The 25,182-nt window shown below is 43.0% G+C and overlaps 1 protein-coding gene and 2 long non-coding RNA genes across 3 annotated transcripts in view; 2 read left to right on the top strand and 1 right to left on the bottom strand.

Moving 5' to 3' along the window:
- The window catches only part of LOC143809373 (RAC-beta serine/threonine-protein kinase-like), a 93,128-nt gene that overhangs the window by 10,204 nt on the left and 57,742 nt on the right, over window positions 1-25,182 (top strand). The gene's annotated exons all lie outside the window — the stretch shown is intronic.
- LOC143809372 (uncharacterized) lies at window positions 384-4,784 on the bottom strand. Its single transcript, XR_013222244.1, has 3 exons — window positions 4,251-4,784; window positions 1,885-1,936; window positions 384-471 (listed from the first exon to the last, which is right to left on the bottom strand). It is a non-coding gene; the product is annotated as an uncharacterized LOC143809372 (long non-coding RNA).
- LOC143809371 (uncharacterized) lies at window positions 9,464-13,864 on the top strand. The gene is made up of 3 exons (XR_013222243.1): window positions 9,464-9,997; window positions 12,312-12,363; window positions 13,777-13,864. It is a non-coding gene; the product is annotated as an uncharacterized LOC143809371 (long non-coding RNA).

Genomic DNA, 25,182 nt, shown 5'->3' with positions numbered 1-25,182 from the left:
CCGTGAACATCCACAAGCGACGCGCTGCTTTTACATTTACCAGTTTCAGAAGAGGAGGCAAAAGAGCTAGAGGCTGAGTCTGCAATGTAAGCCAAAACTTGCTGTTGCTGCTCCGCCTTTAAAAGCGGTTTTCCTACTCCCAGAAAAGAGAGCGTTTGAGGCCTTGTGTAGCCAGACGACGAAACTGGTTCCACAGCTCCAGACTTAGGTGGAATATTTTTATCCCCACGACCACCTGATGCTCCAATACCACTACAATGAAACTATGATGGCTCGCACACGACCAATTTGAAAGTGACGGTGCTAGTGAAAGGAGCAAAAAGTTCCGAATATACTAGATATGAAGATCACTGCACACGTACAAGTTGAAGGTATGCTTAAGGTGGAAATTTTATTTACAGTGGTTTTTTAGAAAAAGCGACTGGTAAGCGTTGACGTTTCGGCTAGTATATAGCCTTGGTCACAACGTCGCTGGAAAAGATACAAATATTTACAATTAGCTATGTATAATGATTGGTGTATATACATATATCAAGAAATGTGCATTTTAATATACAATATATACAATTGTGACATTCATGTACAGAGAAATGTCTCTGTGTGACCCTGTAGCGAGATGTCATGGAATACCATACGTAGATAAAGAAACAATAAGACATACGTATTAAGAGAGATAAGTTTTCAGGAAATGCATATCGTGGTGTCTGTGCCAACACGTATGAACAAGGCAAAAAGGTGGCCTACCTAAAATATGAAGAGTCTATCTTGATTGGAAAATGGTGATATAGAGCAAGGAAATGTATCATCCTGTCAGAAAAAAATAAAAAGAGAGGGGCATGTATACGTGGATGTCCCAGAGGGGTCACCATGATGTATGAGACAATGTGAGGGGGTAATTGAAACCTACCCTGACAATTTGGTTGATTGTCATATATCGTAGGATATTCTTTGCCAATGGTTGGTAGGGATGAGGATGGCAAACCTGTGCCAGGGGCCTGTGGAAAGGTATGTTGGTAAAGATCACCCTGAGACAAATGGGAACAAATCATATGCTGTGTCCCATAGTGTATGGTAGGAGCCTACCCTGGTGGTATATATGGAGACTTATGTGTCCAATGATATGGCGTCCAGACCCCAGTGGGCGTAGTACTATAAGGCCCAGCGTTTGTCCGGTAGTGCCTGTGAAAGTTGATAATGTTATGGTAACGATCGTAAGGCATAATAGTATGAAAATAATGTGGGTATACTTATCTTTGGAGTTGTGACCTACATCCATAGGTGGCGCAGCGGTGTGAGGCTGACACTTCCGTGTCTAAGCTGAGACTGGCGCTGGGTGACTGTGCGCGCTTCTAATCATGTGGTGCTGCGAGGTCATGTGACCGGAAGTAGAGGAGACGCCGGCGCTTGCGCTGTACAGGCTGCATTAGTGTGTGGCCGGCAAAATTTGTGTGTTGTCATGGGGATCGAGTGGGGAAACCAGCGCCTGCGCAGTTGTGCTCTATTGTGGGCTGAGTTGAAACTGGAAGGGAAGAAGGGGCGGAGGGAAGCAGGGACAGAGATAGAAAGGGAGGGCAATATCTTGGATCTATTGTAATCGTGTGTAAAGTGAATACATCTATATATATTTTAAGTGAATACTGGTCATGTAAATTACAGGATAAGTTTGAGAATTATATTGTTATACAATTATGCTGTATTGGTATCCATGAATAATTTACAAACACATTTGTTGAAATCATATATATTATTGACAATAATTGCAACTAAGTAGGAGTCCAAACCATATGAGGAAAAAGGGAAAAGGGAAAAAAAACACAAAGGGACAAAGAGAGAAGAAGAAAACGGAAACTTAGATAGACTCTATATTGTGGTAGGGGATCTTACCAACTCCACCGGGGGGAATTGCCGAGTGGATGCGTGCGACTATTCAATGGGTCTAGGGAAAGAAATACATTATGTTAGCCAATCTATTTCTCGATTGAGACCCCTTGGGCTGAGTGTGTCCAACGTGTAGATCCAGTAAGTTTCACGCTGTTTTAATAGTTGGGTGTGGTTCCCACCCCGCCTTGGTCTGGGAACTTTTTCAAGAACTTGGAACCGTAATTGGGATATATTGTGCCTGGCTTCCTGGAAGTGTGCAGGTAGAGGTAGCCAGGTCTTGCCACATCTGATGGTGGATTTGTGGCTTGAGATACGATCTCTAATGGCCTGGATGGTTTCGCCTACATACAGTAAGCCACACGGACACTTGATGATATACACTACATAGTTGGATTCGCAGGTATGATAGTCCCTAATGGGGTAGGTTTTTCCTGTGCGTGGATGAATTACCTCACTCCCTTTGATGATATTAGAGCAGCACATACAACTTAAGCATGGAAATGTGCCCCTTCTTTTTTGTCCACTCAATGTGCGAGTTAGTGTTTGTTTACGAGATCCAATGTCGGCCCTAACCAATTTGTCTCTAATGTTTGGTGGTCTGCGTAGGCACATTAGGGGGGGATTTCTGAAGATCTCCACTTTGGGATAAGCTTTGGTAAGCAAGGGCCATTGTCTATGGATCAAGTTGTGAATTCTTTGCATGGAGGGGTGATGGCCGTGGACAAAAGGTAATCTCGATGGTTTCTGTGGTGGAATAGCTGCAGAATCTGTGTCTGACAGTATCTTAGTCATTTCCGTGTTCAGAAGTGTACATGGATATTGTCTGTCTTCGAATTTTTTGGACATTTCGCTCAGTCTGGTTTGTCTGACAGTGGGGCTAGATACGATTCTGGAGACTCTTTTAAATTGAGATCGGGGAAGGCTGTTTCTTGTGGATTTAGGGTGGCAGCTATTGTACAAAAGAAGGTTGTTACGATCGGTAGGTTTGCTGTAGATATCGGTGGTAAGGACACCTTGGGTATCTTTGCATATTTTGGTGTCCAGGAAGGTAATAGTTTCCATGTGATGTGAAATAGAAAACTTGAGTTCCGGTCTGACCCTGTTGATGGTATTGTAGAATGTGGTTAAAGAGGTGTGGTCACCCTGCCAAATACAGAAAATATCATCTATGTAACGGTACCATAGAAGGGCATGTTGTTGAAATAATGAGTTAGGGTAAATAAAGTCTTGTTCAAAGCGGTCCATGTATAGATTGGCGTACGCCGGGGCTACATTTGAGCCCATTGCGGTCCCGCACGTTTGGACGTAAAAGTCATCCTCAAAAAGGAAATAATTTTCCCTGAGTACCAGATTGAGTAATTCCAGACAGAGATCGTGGGAACGTGTGTCAATTTTGGCTTCAGTTAGTGTGAGGGAGACAGCCTCAATCCCCTTGTCATGTGAGATTGAGGTATATAGGCTACTAACATCTAAGGTGTATAAGATGCTGTTAGCTGGAACCGTGTTAATGTCTTGGATTTTTTTCAAAAAGTCGCTAGTGTCCAGGATGAAGGATTTAGTTTTGTGAGTATATGGCGTGAGCAATTTTTCTAGGTAGATGGATATGGGGTTGAGGATTGAATCGGTGGATGCTACAATGGGGCGTCCTGGTGGATTCTGCAGGTTTTTGTGGATTTTTGGGAGAATGTATAGTACTGGGGTTACTGGATGTTCATTTGTCAGGTATGTTTTGGTTTTGGCATCAATAGTTTTTAATTGTGAATGTTTAGTAAGAATGGCATCAATCTTTCTACGGATGTTATAGACAGGATCAGATTGGATTTTTTTATATGTGGTGGTGTCTGATAGCTGTCTTTTGACCTCAGCTGTGTATTGATTTTTGTTCATCACTACGACAGCCCCTCCCTTATCTGCGGGTTTGATGATAATGTTGCTGTTGTTTTTGAGTGAAAATAGTGCCTGTTTTTCTGGTGGTGTTAAATTGTGTCGGACTGGGAGAAGACCTACACGTTGGTCATGGATAGTCTCCTTAATGTCTTTATCCAAGAGATCAATGAAGGTCTCTACGGCATGGTTTGTCTTGGGAGGCATAAAATTGCTGGGATTTCTCAATCCCAGTTGGTCCAATGTGATTAGTGGCCCTCCGTCCCGATTAGGTAATATACCTAGTGTGTTACCAGTGAAGTATGGATTGACCTCAAAGTGTACTTTTAGTCTTATGCTGCGGTAGAAACTTTGTAGATCTTTTTCTAGCTGGAAGGAGTCCCATCTGGGGGTTGGGCAGAAAGATAGACCTTTGTTCAGTACCTTTAGTTCTAAAGGGGAAAGAGAGTAATCAGAAATGTTCACAACTAGGTTTGGACCCCTACCTGTGATCGAAGTGTCATCTGGCGTTCTCGATCTTTTCCTTCTCGACCTCCTACATGGCGTCCGCTTGGGCCTAAAAAAGCCGTTCTTGTGGTTGAGGCTCCGCCAGTGTCGCTTCCAGAGCCCGGGGAGGATCCCCCAGCCGGTGAGGAGTCCCCGGATGCTGTGTATCTTTCTGGGCGGCGTGATCTCGGATATTGTCTTCTGTGGGCTGTTTCCTCCCATCGATAGACTCTGTTGTTCAGGTAGTCCTCGGTGTCTCTTTGAAATTTGGTCCGTTTTCTTTCCTCGAGCGTTTTTTGATGTGTAGACAAAATGGAATCGACCTTACTTTTCAAGGTGTTGAATTCGGTGCTGGTAAGAGTAGAGGTGAGCTGCGTCTCGATGGTGACGATCTTTTCTTCTGTTTCTTTGATGGCTTCCTGTAAATATTCAATTGTTAGTAAGATGATATCAAATGAACATTTGTTAAGTATTTTTTGAAAGGTTGTGCAATATTGTGCGTTGTCTGAGAATAAGGTTGGTCGTAGGTTACAACGTAGACCCCGTGGTATCCTCCCTTGTCTGTGATATTCCCCAAGAGTGGCGCAATGTAGATCGTAGGCTATAAGTCTCTTTTTCTCCTTTTCCCAGTCTCTCGTTTTGATGTCTTTATTGGGTATACGTAGGAAGTCAGTTTTTGTTCTTATCTTAGATAGAATTGTAGATCCCGTGGCATCATCATACATGTAGGTCTCGGACGACATGAGTTCCGTCGGTGCAGATAACCAAAGAATTCGTAGATCAATGAAACTATGATGGCTCGCACACGACCAATTTGAAAGTGACGGTGCTAGTGAAAGGAGCAAAAAGTTCCGAATATACTAGATATGAAGATCACTGCACACGTACAAGTTGAAGGTATGCTTAAGGTGGAAATTTTATTTACAGTGGTTTTTTAGAAAAAGCGACTGGTAAGCGTTGACGTTTCGGCTAGTATATAGCCTTGGTCACAACGTCGCTGGAAAAGATACAAATATTTACAATTAGCTATGTATAATGATTGGTGTATATACATATATCAAGAAATGTGCATTTTAATATACAATATATACAATTGTGACATTCATGTACAGAGAAATGTCTCTGTGTGACCCTGTAGCGAGATGTCATGGAATACCATACGTAGATAAAGAAACAATAAGACATACGTATTAGGAGAGATAAGTTTTCAGGAAATGCATATCGTGGTGTCTGTGCCAACACGTATGAACAAGGCAAAAAGGTGGCCTACCTAAAATATGAAGAGTCTATCTTGATTGGAAAATGGTGATATAGAGCAAGGAAATGTATCATCCTGTCAGAAAAAAATAAAAAGAGAGGGGCATGTATACGTGGATGTCCCAGAGGGGTCACCATGATGTATGAGACAATGTGAGGGGGTAATTGAAACCTACCCTGACAATTTGGTTGATTGTCATATATCGTAGGATATTCTTTGCCAATGGTTGGTAGGGATGAGGATGGCAAACCTGTGCCAGGGGCCTGTGGAAAGGTATGTTGGTAAAGATCACCCTGAGACAAATGGGAACAAATCATATGCTGTGTCCCATAGTGTATGGTAGGAGCCTACCCTGGTGGTATATATGGAGACTTATGTGTCCAATGATATGGCGTCCAGACCCCAGTGGGCGTAGTACTATAAGGCCCAGCGTTTGTCCGGTAGTGCCTGTGAAAGTTGATAATGTTATGGTAACGATCGTAAGGCATAATAGTATGAAAATAATGTGGGTATACTTATCTTTGGAGTTGTGACCTACATCCATAGGTGGCGCAGCGGTGTGAGGCTGACACTTCCGTGTCTAAGCTGAGACTGGCGCTGGGTGACTGTGCGCGCTTCTAATCATGTGGTGCTGCGAGGTCATGTGACCGGAAGTAGAGGAGACGCCGGCGCTTGCGCTGTACAGGCTGCATTAGTGTGTGGCCGGCAAAATTTGTGTGTTGTCATGGGGATCGAGTGGGGAAACCAGCGCCTGCGCAGTTGTGCTCTATTGTGGGCTGAGTTGAAACTGGAAGGGAAGAAGGGGCGGAGGGAAGCAGGGACAGAGATAGAAAGGGAGGGCAATATCTTGGATCTATTGTAATCGTGTGTAAAGTGAATACATCTATATATATTTTAAGTGAATACTGGTCATGTAAATTACAGGATAAGTTTGAGAATTATATTGTTATACAATTATGCTGTATTGGTATCCATGAATAATTTACAAACACATTTGTTGAAATCATATATATTATTGACAATAATTGCAACTAAGTAGGAGTCCAAACCATATGAGGAAAAAGGGAAAAGGGAAAAAAAACACAAAGGGACAAAGAGAGAAGAAGAAAACGGAAACTTAGATAGACTCTATATTGTGGTAGGGGATCTTACCAACTCCACCGGGGGGAATTGCCGAGTGGATGCGTGCGACTATTCAATGGGTCTAGGGAAAGAAATACATTATGTTAGCCAATCTATTTCTCGATTGAGACCCCTTGGGCTGAGTGTGTCCAACGTGTAGATCCAGTAAGTTTCACGCTGTTTTAATAGTTGGGTGTGGTTCCCACCCCGCCTTGGTCTGGCGAGATTACCTTTTGTCCACGGCCATCACCCCTCCATGCAAAGAATTCACAACTTGATCCATAGACAATGGCCCTTGCTTACCAAAGCTTATCCCAAAGTGGAGATCTTCAGAAATCCCCCCCTAATGTGCCTACGCAGACCACCAAACATTAGAGACAAATTGGTTAGGGCCGACATTGGATCTCGTAAACAAACACTAACTCGCACATTGAGTGGACAAAAAAGAAGGGGCACATTTCCATGCTTAAGTTGTATGTGCTGCTCTAATATCATCAAAGGGAGTGAGGTAATTCATCCACGCACAGGAAAAACCTACCCCATTAGGGACTATCATACCTGCGAATCCAACTATGTAGTGTATATCATCAAGTGTCCGTGTGGCTTACTGTATGTAGGCGAAACCATCCAGGCCATTAGAGATCGTATCTCAAGCCACAAATCCACCATCAGATGTGGCAAGACCTGGCTACCTCTACCTGCACACTTCCAGGAAGCCAGGCACAATATATCCCAATTACGGTTCCAAGTTCTTGAAAAAGTTCCCAGACCAAGGCGGGGTGGGAACCACACCCAACTATTAAAACAGCGTGAAACTTACTGGATCTACACGTTGGACACACTCAGCCCAAGGGGTCTCAATCGAGAAATAGATTGGCTAACATAATGTATTTCTTTCCCTAGACCCATTGAATAGTCGCACGCATCCACTCGGCAATTCCCCCCGGTGGAGTTGGTAAGATCCCCTACCACAATATAGAGTCTATCTAAGTTTCCGTTTTCTTCTTCTCTCTTTGTCCCTTTGTGTTTTTTTTCCCTTTTCCCTTTTTCCTCATATGGTTTGGACTCCTACTTAGTTGCAATTATTGTCAATAATATATATGATTTCAACAAATGTGTTTGTAAATTATTCATGGATACCAATACAGCATAATTGTATAACAATATAATTCTCAAACTTATCCTGTAATTTACATGACCAGTATTCACTTAAAATATATATAGATGTATTCACTTTACACACGATTACAATAGATCCAAGATATTGCCCTCCCTTTCTATCTCTGTCCCTGCTTCCCTCCGCCCCTTCTTCCCTTCCAGTTTCAACTCAGCCCACAATAGAGCACAACTGCGCAGGCGCTGGTTTCCCCACTCGATCCCCATGACAACACACAAATTTTGCCGGCCACACACTAATGCAGCCTGTACAGCGCAAGCGCCGGCGTCTCCTCCACTTCCGGTCACATGACCTCGCAGCACCACATGATTAGAAGCGCGCACAGTCACCCAGCGCCAGTCTCAGCTTAGACACGGAAGTGTCAGCCTCACACCGCTGCGCCACCTATGGATGTAGGTCACAACTCCAAAGATAAGTATACCCACATTATTTTCATACTATTATGCCTTACGATCGTTACCATAACATTATCAACTTTCACAGGCACTACCGGACAAACGCTGGGCCTTATAGTACTACGCCCACTGGGGTCTGGACGCCATATCATTGGACACATAAGTCTCCATATATACCACCAGGGTAGGCTCCTACCATACACTATGGGACACAGCATATGATTTGTTCCCATTTGTCTCAGGGTGATCTTTACCAACATACCTTTCCACAGGCCCCTGGCACAGGTTTGCCATCCTCATCCCTACCAACCATTGGCAAAGAATATCCTACGATATATGACAATCAACCAAATTGTCAGGGTAGGTTTCAATTACCCCCTCACATTGTCTCATACATCATGGTGACCCCTCTGGGACATCCACGTATACATGCCCCTCTCTTTTTATTTTTTTCTGACAGGATGATACATTTCCTTGCTCTATATCACCATTTTCCAATCAAGATAGACTCTTCATATTTTAGGTAGGCCACCTTTTTGCCTTGTTCATACGTGTTGGCACAGACACCACGATATGCATTTCCTGAAAACTTATCTCTCTTAATACGTATGTCTTATTGTTTCTTTATCTACGTATGGTATTCCATGACATCTCGCTACAGGGTCACACAGAGACATTTCTCTGTACATGAATGTCACAATTGTATATATTGTATATTAAAATGCACATTTCTTGATATATGTATATACACCAATCATTATACATAGCTAATTGTAAATATTTGTATCTTTTCCAGCGACGTTGTGACCAAGGCTATATACTAGCCGAAACGTCAACGCTTACCAGTCGCTTTTTCTAAAAAACCACTGTAAATAAAATTTCCACCTTAAGCATACCTTCAACTTGTACGTGTGCAGTGATCTTCATATCTAGTATATTCGGAACTTTTTGCTCCTTTCACTAGCACCGTCACTTTCAAATTGGTCGTGTGCGAGCCATCATAGTTTCATTGATCTACGAATTCTTTGGTTATCTGCACCGACGGAACTCATGTCGTCCGAGACCTACATGTATGATGATGCCACGGGATCTACAATTCTATCTAAGATAAGAACAAAAACTGACTTCCTACGTATACCCAATAAAGACATCAAAACGAGAGACTGGGAAAAGGAGAAAAAGAGACTTATAGCCTACGATCTACATTGCGCCACTCTTGGGGAATATCACAGACAAGGGAGGATACCACGGGGTCTACGTTGTAACCTACGACCAACCTTATTCTCAGACAACGCACAATATTGCACAACCTTTCAAAAAATACTTAACAAATGTTCATTTGATATCATCTTACTAACAATTGAATATTTACAGGAAGCCATCAAAGAAACAGAAGAAAAGATCGTCACCATCGAGACGCAGCTCACCTCTACTCTTACCAGCACCGAATTCAACACCTTGAAAAGTAAGGTCGATTCCATTTTGTCTACACATCAAAAAACGCTCGAGGAAAGAAAACGGACCAAATTTCAAAGAGACACCGAGGACTACCTGAACAACAGAGTCTATCGATGGGAGGAAACAGCCCACAGAAGACAATATCCGAGATCACGCCGCCCAGAAAGATACACAGCATCCGGGGACTCCTCACCGGCTGGGGGATCCTCCCCGGGCTCTGGAAGCGACACTGGCGGAGCCTCAACCACAAGAACGGCTTTTTTAGGCCCAAGCGGACGCCATGTAGGAGGTCGAGAAGGAAAAGATCGAGAACGCCAGATGACACTTCGATCACAGGTAGGGGTCCAAACCTAGTTGTGAACATTTCTGATTACTCTCTTTCCCCTTTAGAACTAAAGGTACTGAACAAAGGTCTATCTTTCTGCCCAACCCCCAGATGGGACTCCTTCCAGCTAGAAAAAGATCTACAAAGTTTCTACCGCAGCATAAGACTAAAAGTACACTTTGAGGTCAATCCATACTTCACTGGTAACACACTAGGTATATTACCTAATCGGGACGGAGGGCCACTAATCACATTGGACCAACTGGGATTGAGAAATCCCAGCAATTTTATGCCTCCCAAGACAAACCATGCCGTAGAGACCTTCATTGATCTCTTGGATAAAGACATTAAGGAGACTATCCATGACCAACGTGTAGGTCTTCTCCCAGTCCGACACAATTTAACACCACCAGAAAAACAGGCACTATTTTCACTCAAAAACAACAGCAACATTATCATCAAACCCGCAGATAAGGGAGGGGCTGTCGTAGTGATGAACAAAAATCAATACACAGCTGAGGTCAAAAGACAGCTATCAGACACCACCACATATAAAAAAATCCAATCTGATCCTGTCTATAACATCCGTAGAAAGATTGATGCCATTCTTACTAAACATTCACAATTAAAAACTATTGATGCCAAAACCAAAACATACCTGACAAATGAACATCCAGTAACCCCAGTACTATACATTCTCCCAAAAATCCACAAAAACCTGCAGAATCCACCAGGACGCCCCATTGTAGCATCCACCGATTCAATCCTCAACCCCATATCCATCTACCTAGAAAAATTGCTCACGCCATATACTCACAAAACTAAATCCTTCATCCTGGACACTAGCGACTTTTTGAAAAAAATCCAAGACATTAACACGGTTCCAGCTAACAGCATCTTATACACCTTAGATGTTAGTAGCCTATATACCTCAATCTCACATGACAAGGGGATTGAGGCTGTCTCCCTCACACTAACTGAAGCCAAAATTGACACACGTTCCCACGATCTCTGTCTGGAATTACTCAATCTGGTACTCAGGGAAAATTATTTCCTTTTTGAGGATGACTTTTACGTCCAAACGTGCGGGACCGCAATGGGCTCAAATGTAGCCCCGGCGTACGCCAATCTATACATGGACCGCTTTGAACAAGACTTTATTTACCCTAACTCATTATTTCAACAACATGCCCTTCTATGGTACCGTTACATAGATGATATTTTCTGTATTTGGCAGGGTGACCACACCTCTTTAACCACATTCTACAATACCATCAACAGGGTCAGACCGGAACTCAAGTTTTCTATTTCACATCACATGGAAACTATTACCTTCCTGGACACCAAAATATGCAAAGATACCCAAGGTGTCCTTACCACCGATATCTACAGCAAACCTACCGATCGTAACAACCTTCTTTTGTACAATAGCTGCCACCCTAAATCCACAAGAAACAGCCTTCCCCGATCTCAATTTAAAAGAGTCTCCTGAATCGTATCTAGCCCCACTGTCAGACAAACCAGACTGAGCGAAATGTCCAAAAAATTCGAAGACAGACAATATCCATGTACACTTCTGAACACGGAAATGACTAAGATACTGTCAGACACAGATTCTGCAGCTATTCCACCACAGAAACCATCGAGATTACCTTTTGTCCACGGCCATCACCCCTCCATGCAAAGAATTCACAACTTGATCCATAGACAATGGCCCTTGCTTACCAAAGCTTATCCCAAAGTGGAGATCTTCAGAAATCCCCCCCTAATGTGCCTACGCAGACCACCAAACATTAGAGACAAATTGGTTAGGGCCGACATTGGATCTCGTAAACAAACACTAACTCGCACATTGAGTGGACAAAAAAGAAGGGGCACATTTCCATGCTTAAGTTGTATGTGCTGCTCTAATATCATCAAAGGGAGTGAGGTAATTCATCCACGCACAGGAAAAACCTACCCCATTAGGGACTATCATACCTGCGAATCCAACTATGTAGTGTATATCATCAAGTGTCCGTGTGGCTTACTGTATGTAGGCGAAACCATCCAGGCCATTAGAGATCGTATCTCAAGCCACAAATCCACCATCAGATGTGGCAAGACCTGGCTACCTCTACCTGCACACTTCCAGGAAGCCAGGCACAATATATCCCAATTACGGTTCCAAGTTCTTGAAAAAGTTCCCAGACCAAGGCGGGGTGGGAACCACACCCAACTATTAAAACAGCGTGAAACTTACTGGATCTACACGTTGGACACACTCAGCCCAAGGGGTCTCAATCGAGAAATAGATTGGCTAACATAATGTATTTCTTTCCCTAGACCCATTGAATAGTCGCACGCATCCACTCGGCAATTCCCCCCGGTGGAGTTGGTAAGATCCCCTACCACAATATAGAGTCTATCTAAGTTTCCGTTTTCTTCTTCTCTCTTTGTCCCTTTGTGTTTTTTTTCCCTTTTCCCTTTTTCCTCATATGGTTTGGACTCCTACTTAGTTGCAATTATTGTCAATAATATATATGATTTCAACAAATGTGTTTGTAAATTATTCATGGATACCAATACAGCATAATTGTATAACAATATAATTCTCAAACTTATCCTGTAATTTACATGACCAGTATTCACTTAAAATATATATAGATGTATTCACTTTACACACGATTACAATAGATCCAAGATATTGCCCTCCCTTTCTATCTCTGTCCCTGCTTCCCTCCGCCCCTTCTTCCCTTCCAGTTTCAACTCAGCCCACAATAGAGCACAACTGCGCAGGCGCTGGTTTCCCCACTCGATCCCCATGACAACACACAAATTTTGCCGGCCACACACTAATGCAGCCTGTACAGCGCAAGCGCCGGCGTCTCCTCTACTTCCGGTCACATGACCTCGCAGCACCACATGATTAGAAGCGCGCACAGTCACCCAGCGCCAGTCTCAGCTTAGACACGGAAGTGTCAGCCTCACACCGCTGCGCCACCTATGGATGTAGGTCACAACTCCAAAGATAAGTATACCCACATTATTTTCATACTATTATGCCTTACGATCGTTACCATAACATTATCAACTTTCACAGGCACTACCGGACAAACGCTGGGCCTTATAGTACTACGCCCACTGGGGTCTGGACGCCATATCATTGGACACATAAGTCTCCATATATACCACCAGGGTAGGCTCCTACCATACACTATGGGACACAGCATATGATTTGTTCCCATTTGTCTCAGGGTGATCTTTACCAACATACCTTTCCACAGGCCCCTGGCACAGGTTTGCCATCCTCATCCCTACCAACCATTGGCAAAGAATATCCTACGATATATGACAATCAACCAAATTGTCAGGGTAGGTTTCAATTACCCCCTCACATTGTCTCATACATCATGGTGACCCCTCTGGGACATCCACGTATACATGCCCCTCTCTTTTTATTTTTTTCTGACAGGATGATACATTTCCTTGCTCTATATCACCATTTTCCAATCAAGATAGACTCTTCATATTTTAGGTAGGCCACCTTTTTGCCTTGTTCATACGTGTTGGCACAGACACCACGATATGCATTTCCTGAAAACTTATCTCTCTTAATACGTATGTCTTATTGTTTCTTTATCTACGTATGGTATTCCATGACATCTCGCTACAGGGTCACACAGAGACATTTCTCTGTACATGAATGTCACAATTGTATATATTGTATATTAAAATGCACATTTCTTGATATATGTATATACACCAATCATTATACATAGCTAATTGTAAATATTTGTATCTTTTCCAGCGACGTTGTGACCAAGGCTATATACTAGCCGAAACGTCAACGCTTACCAGTCGCTTTTTCTAAAAAACCACTGTAAATAAAATTTCCACCTTAAGCATACCTTCAACTTGTACGTGTGCAGTGATCTTCATATCTACCCAATACCACTACAATCATTACCAGCTGACAATGAACGCCCACGGCCACGACGACCTCTTGCACCAGACTTCCTCATTGTTTTAAAAACTTAACCAAAGTAACTTTATTTGTTGCTGTCAAACAACTTACACGGTGAGCTATAACTTCAGTATGATTTCAATATCCCTTAACAGGTTGGTGAGACCACAAGGAAAATCAGGCACAATGTTAAACATTCTGTTTTCTGTGGCACCAAATCACAGAGATGCCACACACGCAGGACTGTCACTCAAGCACAAATGTCAATATTAATCTCCCACTGTTTTCTTTTTTTTTTCTTTTTCAGGGAGACTTTAGAAACCAAATAATAAAAAATTAATAGGCTTTCTATGGCCCACTGAGTGAGAGATGGCACACACAGGAGTCAGGAGTGGCACACAAGCCCTGAGGCCAATATTTTTCTCCCACTGATTGATGTAGTGATTTTTTTTCAGGTAGATTTTAGAACCCAAATCAAGCAAAAAAATGAATAGGCTTTCTATGGCCCACTGAGTGAGAGATGGCACACACAGGAGTCAGGAGTGGCACACAAGCAGAAAGGGCAATATTAATCTCCCACTGTTTGAATTTTTTTTTTTTTTTTTCAGGTAGATTTTAGAACCCAAATCAAGCAAAAAAATAAATAGGCTTTCTATGGCCCACTGAGTGAGAGATGGCACACAAAGGAGTCAGGAGTGGCACACAAGCCCTGAGGCCAATATTTTTCTCCCACTGATTGATGTAGTGATTTTTTTTCAGGTAGATTTTAGAACCCAAATCAACCAAAAAAAAAAAGGCTTTCTATGGCCCACTGAGTGAGAGATGGCACACACAGGAGTCAGGAGTGGCACACAAGCCCTGAGGCCAATATTTTTCTCCCACTGATTGATGTAGTGATTTTTTTTCAGGTAGATTTTAGAACCCAAATCAAGCAAAAAAATTAATAGGCTTTCTATGGCCCACTGAGTGAGAGATGGCACACACAGGAGTCAGGAGTGGCACACAAGCAAAAAGGGCAATATTAATCTCCCACTGTTTTAATTTTTTTTTCTTTTTCAGGGAGACTTTAGAAACCAAATAATAAAAAAATTAATAGGCTTTCTATGGCCCACTGAGTGAGAGATGGCACACACAGGAGTCAGGAGTGGCACACAAGCAGAAAGGGCAATATTAATCTGTCACTGTTTGAATTTTTTTTTTTTTTCAGGTAGATTTTAGAACCCAAATCAAGCAAAAAAATAAATAGGCTTTCTATGGCCCACTGAGTGAGAGATGGCACACACAGGAGTCAGGAGTGGCACACAAGCCCTGAGGCCAATATTTTTCTCCCACTGATTGATGTAGTGATTTTTTTTCAGGTAGATTTTAGAACCCAAATCAAGCAAAAAAATTAATAGGCTTTCTATGGCCCACTGAGTGAGAGATGGCACACACAGGAGTCAGGAGTGGCACACAAGCAGAAAGGGCAATATTAATCTCCCACTGCTTTAATTTTTTTTTCTTTTTCAGGGAGACTTTAGAAACCAAATAAAAAAAAATTAATAGGCTTTCTATGGCCCACTGAGTGAGAGATGGCACACACAGGAGTCAGGAGTGGCACACAAGCATAAAGGGCAATATTAATCTCCCACTGTTTGAATTTTTTTTTTTCAGGTAGATTTTAGAACCCAAATCAAGCAAAAAAATAAATAGGCTTTCTATGGCCCACTGAGTGAGAGATGGCACACACAGGAGTCAGGAGTGGCACACAAGCCCTGAGGCCAATATTTTTCTCCCACTGATTGATGTAGTGATTTTTTTTCAGGTAGATTTTAGAACCCAAATCAAGCAAAAAAATTAATAGGCTTTCTATGGCCCACTGAGTGAGAGATGGCACACACAGGAGTCAGGAGTGGCACACAAGCCCTGAGGCCAATATTTTTCTCCCACTGATTGATGTAGTGATTTTTTTTCAGGTAGATTTTAGAACCCAAATCAAGCAAAAAAATTAATAGGCTTTCTATGGCCCACTGAGTGAGAGATGGCACACACAGGAGTCAGGAGTGGCACACAAGCCCTGAGGCCAATATTTTTCTCCCACTGATTGATGTAGTGATTTTTTTTCAGGTAGATTTTAGAACCCAAATCAACCCCCAAAAAAAAAAGGCTTTCTATGGCCCACTGAGTGAGAGATGGCACACACAGGAGTCAGGAGTGGCACACAAGCCCTGAGGCCAATATTTTTCTCCCACTGATTGATGTAGTGATTTTTTTTCAGGTAGATTTTAGAACCCAAATCAAGCAAAAAAATTAATAGGCTTTCTATGGCCCACTGAGTGAGAGATGGCACACACAGGAGTCAGGAGTGGCACACAAGCAGAAAGGGCAATATTAATCTCCCACTGTTTGAATTTTTTATTTTTTTTTTCAGGTAGATTTTAGAACCCAAATCAAGCAAAAAAATAAATAGGCTTTCTATGGCCCACTGAGTGAGAGATGGCACACACAGGAGTCAGGAGTGGCACAGAAGCCCTGAGGCCAATATTTTTCTCCCACTGATTGATGTAGTGATTTTTTTTCAGGTAGATTTTAAAACCCAAATCAAGCAAAAAAAATTAATAGGCTTTCTATGGCCCACTGAGTGAGAGATGGCACACACAGGAGTCAGGAGTGGCACACAAGCCCTGAGGCCAATATTTTTTCTCCCACTGATTGATGTAGTGATTTTTTTTCAGGTAGATTTTAGAACCCAAATCAAGCAAAAAAATTAATAGTCTTTCTATGGCCCACTGAGTGAGAGATGGCACACACAGGAGTCAGGAGTGGCACACAAGCCCTGAGGCCAATATTTTTCTCCCACTGATTGATGTAGTGATTTTTTTTCAGGTAGATTTTAGAACCCAAATCAAGCAAAAAAATAAATAGGCTTTCTATGGCCCACTGAGTGAGAGATGGCACACACAGGAGTCAGGAGTGGCACACAAGCAGAAAGGGCAATATTAAGCTCCTACTGTTTGAAATTATTTTTTTTCAGGGAGACTTTAGAAACCAAATAATAATAAAAAAAAAGGCTTTCTATGGCCCACTGAGTGAGAGATGGCACACACAGGAGTCAGGAGTGGCACACAAGCCCTGAGGCCAATATTTTTCTCCCACTGATTGATGTAGTGATTTTTTTTCAGGTAGATTTTAGAACCCAAATCAAGCAAAAAAATTAATAGGCTTTCTATGGCCCACTGAGTGAGAGATGGCACACACAGGAGTCAGGATTGGCACACAAGCAGAAAGGGCAATATTAATCTCCCACTGTTTTAATTTTTTTTTCTTTTTCAGGGAAACTTTAGAAACCAAATAATAAAAAAATTAATAGGCTTTCTATGGCCCACTGAGTGAGAGATGGCACACACAGGAGTCAGGAGTGGCACACAAGCATAAAGGGCAATATTAATCTCCCACTGTTTGAAATTTTTTTTTTTCAGGTAGATTTTAGAACCCAAATCAAGCAAAAAAATAAATAGGCTTTCTATGGCCCACTGAGTGAGAGATGGCACACACAGGAGTCAGGAGTGGCACACAAGCCCTGAGGCCAATATTTTTCTCCCACTGATTGATGTAGTGATTTTTTTTCAGGTAGATTTTAGAACCCAAATCAAGCAAAAAAATTAATAGGCTTTCTATGGCCCACTGAGTGAGAGATGGCACACACAGGAGTCAGGAGTGGCACACAAGCCCTGAGGCCAATATTTTTCTCCCACTGATTGATGTAGTGATTTTTTTTCAGGTAGATTTTAGAACCCAAATCAAGCAAAAAAATTAATAGGCTTTCTATGGCCCACTGAGTGAGAGATGGCACACACAGGAGTCAGGAGTGGCACACAAGCCCTGAGGCCAATATTTTTCTCCCACTGATTGATGTAGTGATTTTTTTTCAGGTAGATTTTAGAACCCAAATCAACCAAAAAAAAAAAAGGCTTTCTATGGCCCACTGAGTGAGAGATGGCACACACAGGAGTCAGGAGTGGCACACAAGCCCTGAGGCCAATATTTTTCTCCCACTGATTGATGTAGTGATTTTTTTTCAGGTAGATTTTAGAACCCAAATCAAGCAAAAAAATTAATAGGCTTTCTATGGCCCACTGAGTGAGAGATGGCACACACAGGAGTCAGGAGTGGCACACAAGCAGAAAGGGCAATATTAATCCCCCACTGTTTGAATTTTTTATTTTTTTTTTCAGGTAGATTTTAGAACCCAAATCAAGCAAAAAAATAAATAGGCTTTCTATGGCCCACTGAGTGAGAGATGGCACACACAGGAGTCAGGAGTGGCACAGAAGCCCTGAGGCCAATATTTTTCTCCCACTGATTGATGTAGTGATTTTTTTTCAGGTAGATTTTAGAACCCAAATCAAGCAAAAAAAATTAATAGGCTTTCTATGGCCCACTGAGTGAGAGATGGCACACACAGGAGTCAGGAGTGGCACACAAGCCCTGAGGCCAATATTTTTCTCCCACTGATTGATGTAGTGATTTTTTTTCAGGTAGATTTTAGAACCCAAATCAAGCAAAAAAAATAATAGGCTTTCTATGGCCCACTGAGTGAGAGATGGCACACACAGGAGTCAGGAGTGGCACACAAGCCCTGAGGCCAATATTTTTCTCCCACTGATTGATGTAGTGATTTTTTTTCAGGTAGATTTTAGAACCCAAATCAAGCAAAAAAATTAATAGGCTTTCTATGGCCCACTGAGTGAGAGATGGCACACACAGGAGTCAGGAGTGGCACACAAGCCCTGAGGCCAATATTTTTCTCCCACTGATTGATGTAGTGATTTTTTTTCAGGTAGATTTTAGAACCCAAATCAAGCAAAAAAATTAATAGGCTTTCTATGGCCCACTGAGTGAGAGATGGCACACACAGGAGTCAGGAGTGGCACACAAGCCCTGAGGCCAATATTTTTCTCCCACTGATTGATGTAGTGATTTTTTTTCAGGTAGATTTTAGAACCCAAATCAAGCAAAAAAATTAATAGGCTTTCTATGGCCCACTGAGTGAGAGATGGCACACACAGGAGTCAGGAGTGGCACACAAGCAGAAAGGGCAATATTAATCTCCCACTGTTTTAATTTTTTTTTCTTTTTCAGGGAAACTTTAGAAACCAAATAATAAAAAAATTAATAGGCTTTCTATGGCCCACTGAGTGAGAGATGGCACACACAGGAGTCAGGAGTGGCACACAAGCATAAAGGGCAATATTAATCTCCCACTGTTTGAAATTTTTTTTTTTCAGGTAGATTTTAGAACCCAAATCAAGCAAAAAAATAAATAGGCTTTCTATGGCCCACTGAGTGAGAGATGGCACACACAGGAGTCAGGAGTGGCACACAAGCCCTGAGGCCAATATTTTTCTCCCACTGATTGATGTAGTGATTTTTTTTCAGGTAGATTTTAGAACCCAAATCAAGCAAAAAAATTAATAGGCTTTCTATGGCCCACTGAGTGAGAGATGGCACACACAGGAGTCAGGAGTGGCACACAAGCCCTGAGGCCAATATTTTTCTCCCACTGATTGATGTAGTGATTTTTTTTCAGGTAGATTTTAGAACCCAAATCAAGCAAAAAAATTAATAGGCTTTCTATGGCCCACTGAGTGAGAGATGGCACACACAGGAGTCAGGAGTGGCACACAAGCCCTGAGGCCAATATTTTTCTCCCACTGATTGATGTAGTGATTTTTTTTCAGGTAGATTTTAGAACCCAAATCAACCAAAAAAAAAAAAAGGCTTTCTATGGCCCACTGAGTGAGAGATGGCACACACAGGAGTCAGGAGTGGCACACAAGCCCTGAGGCCAATATTTTTCTCCCACTGATTGATGTAGTGATTTTTTTTCAGGTAGATTTTAGAACCCAAATCAACCAAAAAAAAAAAAAGGCTTTCTATGGCCCACTGAGTGAGAGATGGCACACACAGGAGTCAGGAGTGGCACACAAGCAGAAAGGGCAATATTAATCTCCCACTGTTTGAAATTTTTTTTTTTCAGGTAGATTTTAGAACCCAAATCAAGCAAAAAAATAAATAGGCTTTCTATGGCCCACTGAGTGAGAGATGGCACACACAGGAGTCAGGAGTGGCACACAAGCCCTGAGGCCAATATTTTTCTCCCACTGATTGATGTAGTGATTTTTTTTCAGGTAGATTTTAGAACCCAAATCAAGCAAAAAAATTAATAGGCTTTCTATGGCCCACTGAGTGAGAGATGGCACACACAGGAGTCAGGAGTGGCACACAAGCCCTGAGGCCAATATTTTTCTCCCACTGATTGATGTAGTGATTTTTTTTCAGGTAGATTTTAGAACCCAAATCAAGCAAAAAAATTAATAGGCTTTCTATGGCCCACTGAGTGAGAGATGGCACACACAGGAGTCAGGAGTGGCACACAAGCCCTGAGGCCAATATTTTTCTCCCACTGATTGATGTAGTGATTTTTTTTCAGGTAGATTTTAGAACCCAAATCAACCAAAAAAAAAAAAAAGGCTTTCTATGGCCCACTGAGTGAGAGATGGCACACACAGGAGTCAGGAGTGGCACACAAGCCCTGAGGCCAATATTTTTCTCCCACTGATTGATGTAGTGATTTTTTTTCAGGTAGATTTTAGAACCCAAATCAACCAAAAAAAAAAAAAGGCTTTCTATGGCCCACTGAGTGAGAGATGGCACACACAGGAGTCAGGAGTGGCACACAAGCAGAAAGGGCAATATTAATCTCCCACTGTTTTAATTTTTTTTTCTTTTTCAGGGAAACTTTAGAAACCAAATAATAAAAAAATTAATAGGCTTTCTATGGCCCACTGAGTGAGAGATGGCACACACAGGAGTCAGGAGTGGCACACAAGCATAAAGGGCAATATTAATCTCCCACTGTTTGAAATTTTTTTTTTCAGGTAGATTTTAGAACACAAATCAAGCAAAAAAATAAATAGGCTTTCTATGGCCCACTGTTATGACCCCAATGGCGAGGGTCTCAGAGGAACGTGGAAGTCTGCAGAATACAAAAATCCAGCTCATAGGGCAGTGGTAACTGGGTTGACCATATATCTACTCCTAACGCCAACACTAGAAGTAGCCGGGGATCATTCCTACGTTGATTCTAGATGACACGCGCCAGCCGGAGAATCTAGCTACCCCTAGTAGAGGAAAACATAGACCTTTCTTGCCTCCAGAGAAGGGGACCCCAAAGCTGGATAGAAGCCCCCCACAAATAATGACGGTGAGGTAAGAGGAAATGACAAACACAGAAATGAACCAGGTTTAGCACAGAGAGGCCCGCTTACTGATAGCAGAATAAAGAAAGGTAACTTATATGGTCAACAAAAACCCTATCAAAATCCACACTGGAAATTCAAGAACCCCCGAACCGTCTAACGGTCCGGGGGGAGAACACCAGCCCCCTTAGAGCTTCCAGCAAAGGTCAGGATATAGATTTGGAACAAGCTGGACAAAAATACAAAACCAAAACAAATAGCAAAAAGCAAAAGGCAGACTTAGCTGATATAACTGGAACCAGGATCAGTAGACAAGAGCACAGCAGACTAGCTCTGATAACTACGTTGCCAGGCATTGAACTGAAGGTCCAGGGAGCTTATATAGCAACACCCCTAACTAACGACCCAGGTGCGGATAAAAGGAATGACAGAAAAACCAGAGTCAAAAAACTAGTAACCACTAGAGGGAGCAAAAAGCAAATTCACAACAGTACCCCCCCCCTTAGTGAGGGGTCACCGAACCCTCACCACGACCACCAGGGCGATCAGGACGAGCGGCATGAAAGGCACGAACTAAATCGGCCGCATGAACATCAGAGGCGACCACCCAGGAATTATCCTCCTGACCATAGCCCTTCCACTTGACCAGGTACTGAAGCCTCCGCCTGGAGAGGCGAGAATCCAAGATCTTCTCCACCACGTACTCCAACTCGCCCTCAACCAACACCGGAGCAGGAGGCTCAGCAGAAGGAACTACAGGCACAATGTACCGCCGCAACAAGGACCTATGAAATACATTGTGAATAGCAAACGACACAGGAAGATCCAGACGAAAAGATACAGGATTAAGGATTTCCAATATCTTGTAAGGCCCAATAAAACGAGGTTTAAATTTGGGAGAGGAGACCTTCATAGGAACAAAGCGGGAAGAAAGCCATACCAAATCCCCAACGCGTAGTCGGGAACCCACACCGCGGCGGCGGTTGGCAAAGCGCTGAGCCTTCTCCTGTGACAACTTCAAATTGTCCACCACATGATTCCAGATCTGCTGCAACCTATCCACCACAGAATCCACCCCAGGACAGTCAGAAGGCTCCACATGACCCGAAGAAAAGCGAGGATGGAAACCAGAGTTGCAGAAAAAAGGCGAAACCAAGGTGGCGGAACTAGCCCGATTATTAAGGGCAAACTCAGCCAACGGCAAGAATGTCACCCAATCGTCCTGATCAGCAGAGACAAAACACCTCAAATAAGCCTCCAAAGTCTGATTGGTTCGCTCCGTCTGTCCATTAGTCTGAGGATGGAAAGCAGACGAAAACGACAAATCAATGCCCATCCTACTACAAAAGGATCGCCAGAACCTGGAAACGAACTGGGATCCTCTGTCTGACACAATATTCTCAGGGATGCCGTGCAAACGAACCACGTTCTGGAAAAACACAGGAACCAGATCGGAAGAGGAAGGCAGCTTAGGCAAAGGAACCAAATGGACCATCTTGGAGAAGCGATCACATATCACCCAGATAACGGACATGCCCTGAGATAGCGGAAGATCAGAAATGAAATCCATGGAGATATGTGTCCAAGGTCTCTTCGGGACAGGCAAGGGCAAGAGCAAACCGCTGGCACGAGAACAGCAAGGCTTAGCTCGAGCACAAGTCCCACAGGACTGCACAAATGACCGCACATCCCTTGACAAGGAAGGCCACCAAAAGGACCTGGCCACCAGATCTCTGGTGCCAAAGATTCCCGGGTGACCTGCCAACACCGAGGAATGAACCTCGGAAATGACTCTGCTGGTCCACTTATCCGGGACAAACAGTCTGTCAGGTGGACAAGACTCAGGCCTATCAGCCTGAAATCTCTGCAACACACGTCGCAGATCCGGAGAAATAGCTGACAAGATAACTCCATCTTTAAGAATACCAACAGGATCCGCGACTCCAGGAGCATCAGGCACAAAGCTCCTAGAAAGAGCATCGGCCTTCACATTCTTTGAACCTGGTAAATACGAGACAACAAAATCAAAGCGGGAGAAAAACAATGACCAGCGGGCCTGTCTCGGATTAAGGCGTTTAGCAGACTCGAGATACATCAGATTTTTGTGATCAGTCAAGACCACCACACGATGCTTAGCACCCTCGAGCCAATGACGCCACTCCTCAAATGCCCATTTCATGGCCAACAACTCCCGATTGCCCACATCATAATTTCGCTCGGCAGGCGAAAACTTCCTAGAGAAAAAGGCACAAGGTTTCATAACAGAGCAACCAGGGCCTCTCTGCGACAAAACGGCCCCTGCCCCAATCTCCGAAGCATCCACCTCAACCTGAAAGGGAAGTGAGACGTCAGGCTGGCACAAAACAGGCGCCGAAGTAAACCGGCGTTTCAACTCCTGAAAAGCCTCCACGGCAGCAGGAGCCCAGTTAGCTACATCGGAGCCCTTCTTGGTCATATCCGTCAAAGGTTTCACAATGCTAGAAAAATTAGCGATAAAACGACGGTAGAAGTTAGCGAAGCCCAAGAACTTCTGAAGACTCTTAACTGACGAGGGCTGAGTCCAATCAAGAATAGCTCGGACCTTGACTGGGTCCATCTCCACAGCAGAAGGGGAAAAAATGAACCCCAAAAAGGGAACCTTCTGTACACCAAAGAGACACTTTGAGCCCTTGACAAACAAAGAATTTTCACGCAAAATTTTAAAGACCAACCTGACCTGCTCCACATGCGAATCCCAATTATCAGAAAAAACCAAAATATCATCCAGATAAACAATCAAAAATTTATCCAGATACTTCCGGAAAATGTCATGCATAAAGGACTGAAAAACTGAAGGCGCATTGGAGAGCCCAAAAGGCATCACCAAGTACTCAAAATGACCTTCGGGCGTATTGAATGCGGTTTTCCATTCATCACCTTGCTTAATGCGCACAAGGTTGTACGCACCACGAAGGTCTATCTTGGTGAACCACTTGGCACCCTTAATCCGGGCAAACAAGTCAGACAACAGCGGTAAAGGATACTGAAATTTGACAGTGATCTTATTTAAAAGCCGATAATCAATACAAGGTCTCAAAGATCCGTCCTTTTTTGCCACAAAAAAGAATCTAACTAACAACCTTAGCTATACGTTTAGAGCATGCTGAGATAACATGTGTAGAATCACCACAGTAGTAGCACAAGCCATTCCGGCGTCTATGAATTTTCCGCTCATTTCTAGTCAGGATTCTATCACATTGCATTAAATCAGGTGTCTGTTCAGACAACACCATGAGGGAATTTGCGGTTTTTCTATCACATTGCACCGAATTAGGTGTCTGTTCAGACAACACCATGAGGGAATTTGCGGTTTTGCGCTCCCGCAACCGCCGGTCAATTTGAATAGCCAGTGCCATAGTATCATTCAGACCTGTGGGAATGGGAAAACCCACCATAACATTCTTAATGGCTTCAGAAAGGCCATTTCTAAAATTAGCGGCCAGTGCACACTCGTTCCAATGTGCCAGCACGGACCATTTCCGAAATTTTTGGCAATACACTTCAGCCTCGTCCTGCCCCTGAGACATAGCCAGCAAGGCCTTTTCTGCCTGAATCTCAAGATTGGGTTCCTCATAAAGTAAACCGAGCGCCAGAAAAAACGCATCAAGATCAGCCAATGCCGGATCTCCTGGCGCCAGCGAAAAAGCCCAATCCTGAGGGTCGCCCCGTAAGAACGAAATAACAATTTTTACTTGCTGAGCAGAATCTCCAGATGAACAGGGTCTCAGGGACAAAAACAATTTACAATTATTCACGAAATTCCTAAACTTAAACCTGTCTCCGGAAAACAGTTCAGGAATCGGTATTTTAGGTTCTGACCTAGGATTTCTGATAACATAGTCTTGTATGCCCTGCACACGAGTAGCCAGCTGGTCCACACTTGTAATCAAGGTCTGGACATTCATGTCTGCAGCAAGCATAGCCACTCTGAGGTAAAGGGGAAAAAGGAAAAAAAAAAAAAAAAACTCAG

This window comes from Ranitomeya variabilis, chromosome 2 (genome assembly GCF_051348905.1).
Source record: "Ranitomeya variabilis isolate aRanVar5 chromosome 2, aRanVar5.hap1, whole genome shotgun sequence".
Taxonomy (NCBI): Eukaryota; Metazoa; Chordata; class Amphibia; order Anura; family Dendrobatidae; genus Ranitomeya; species Ranitomeya variabilis.
This window is presented reverse-complemented; position numbering and strand designations above follow the sequence as displayed.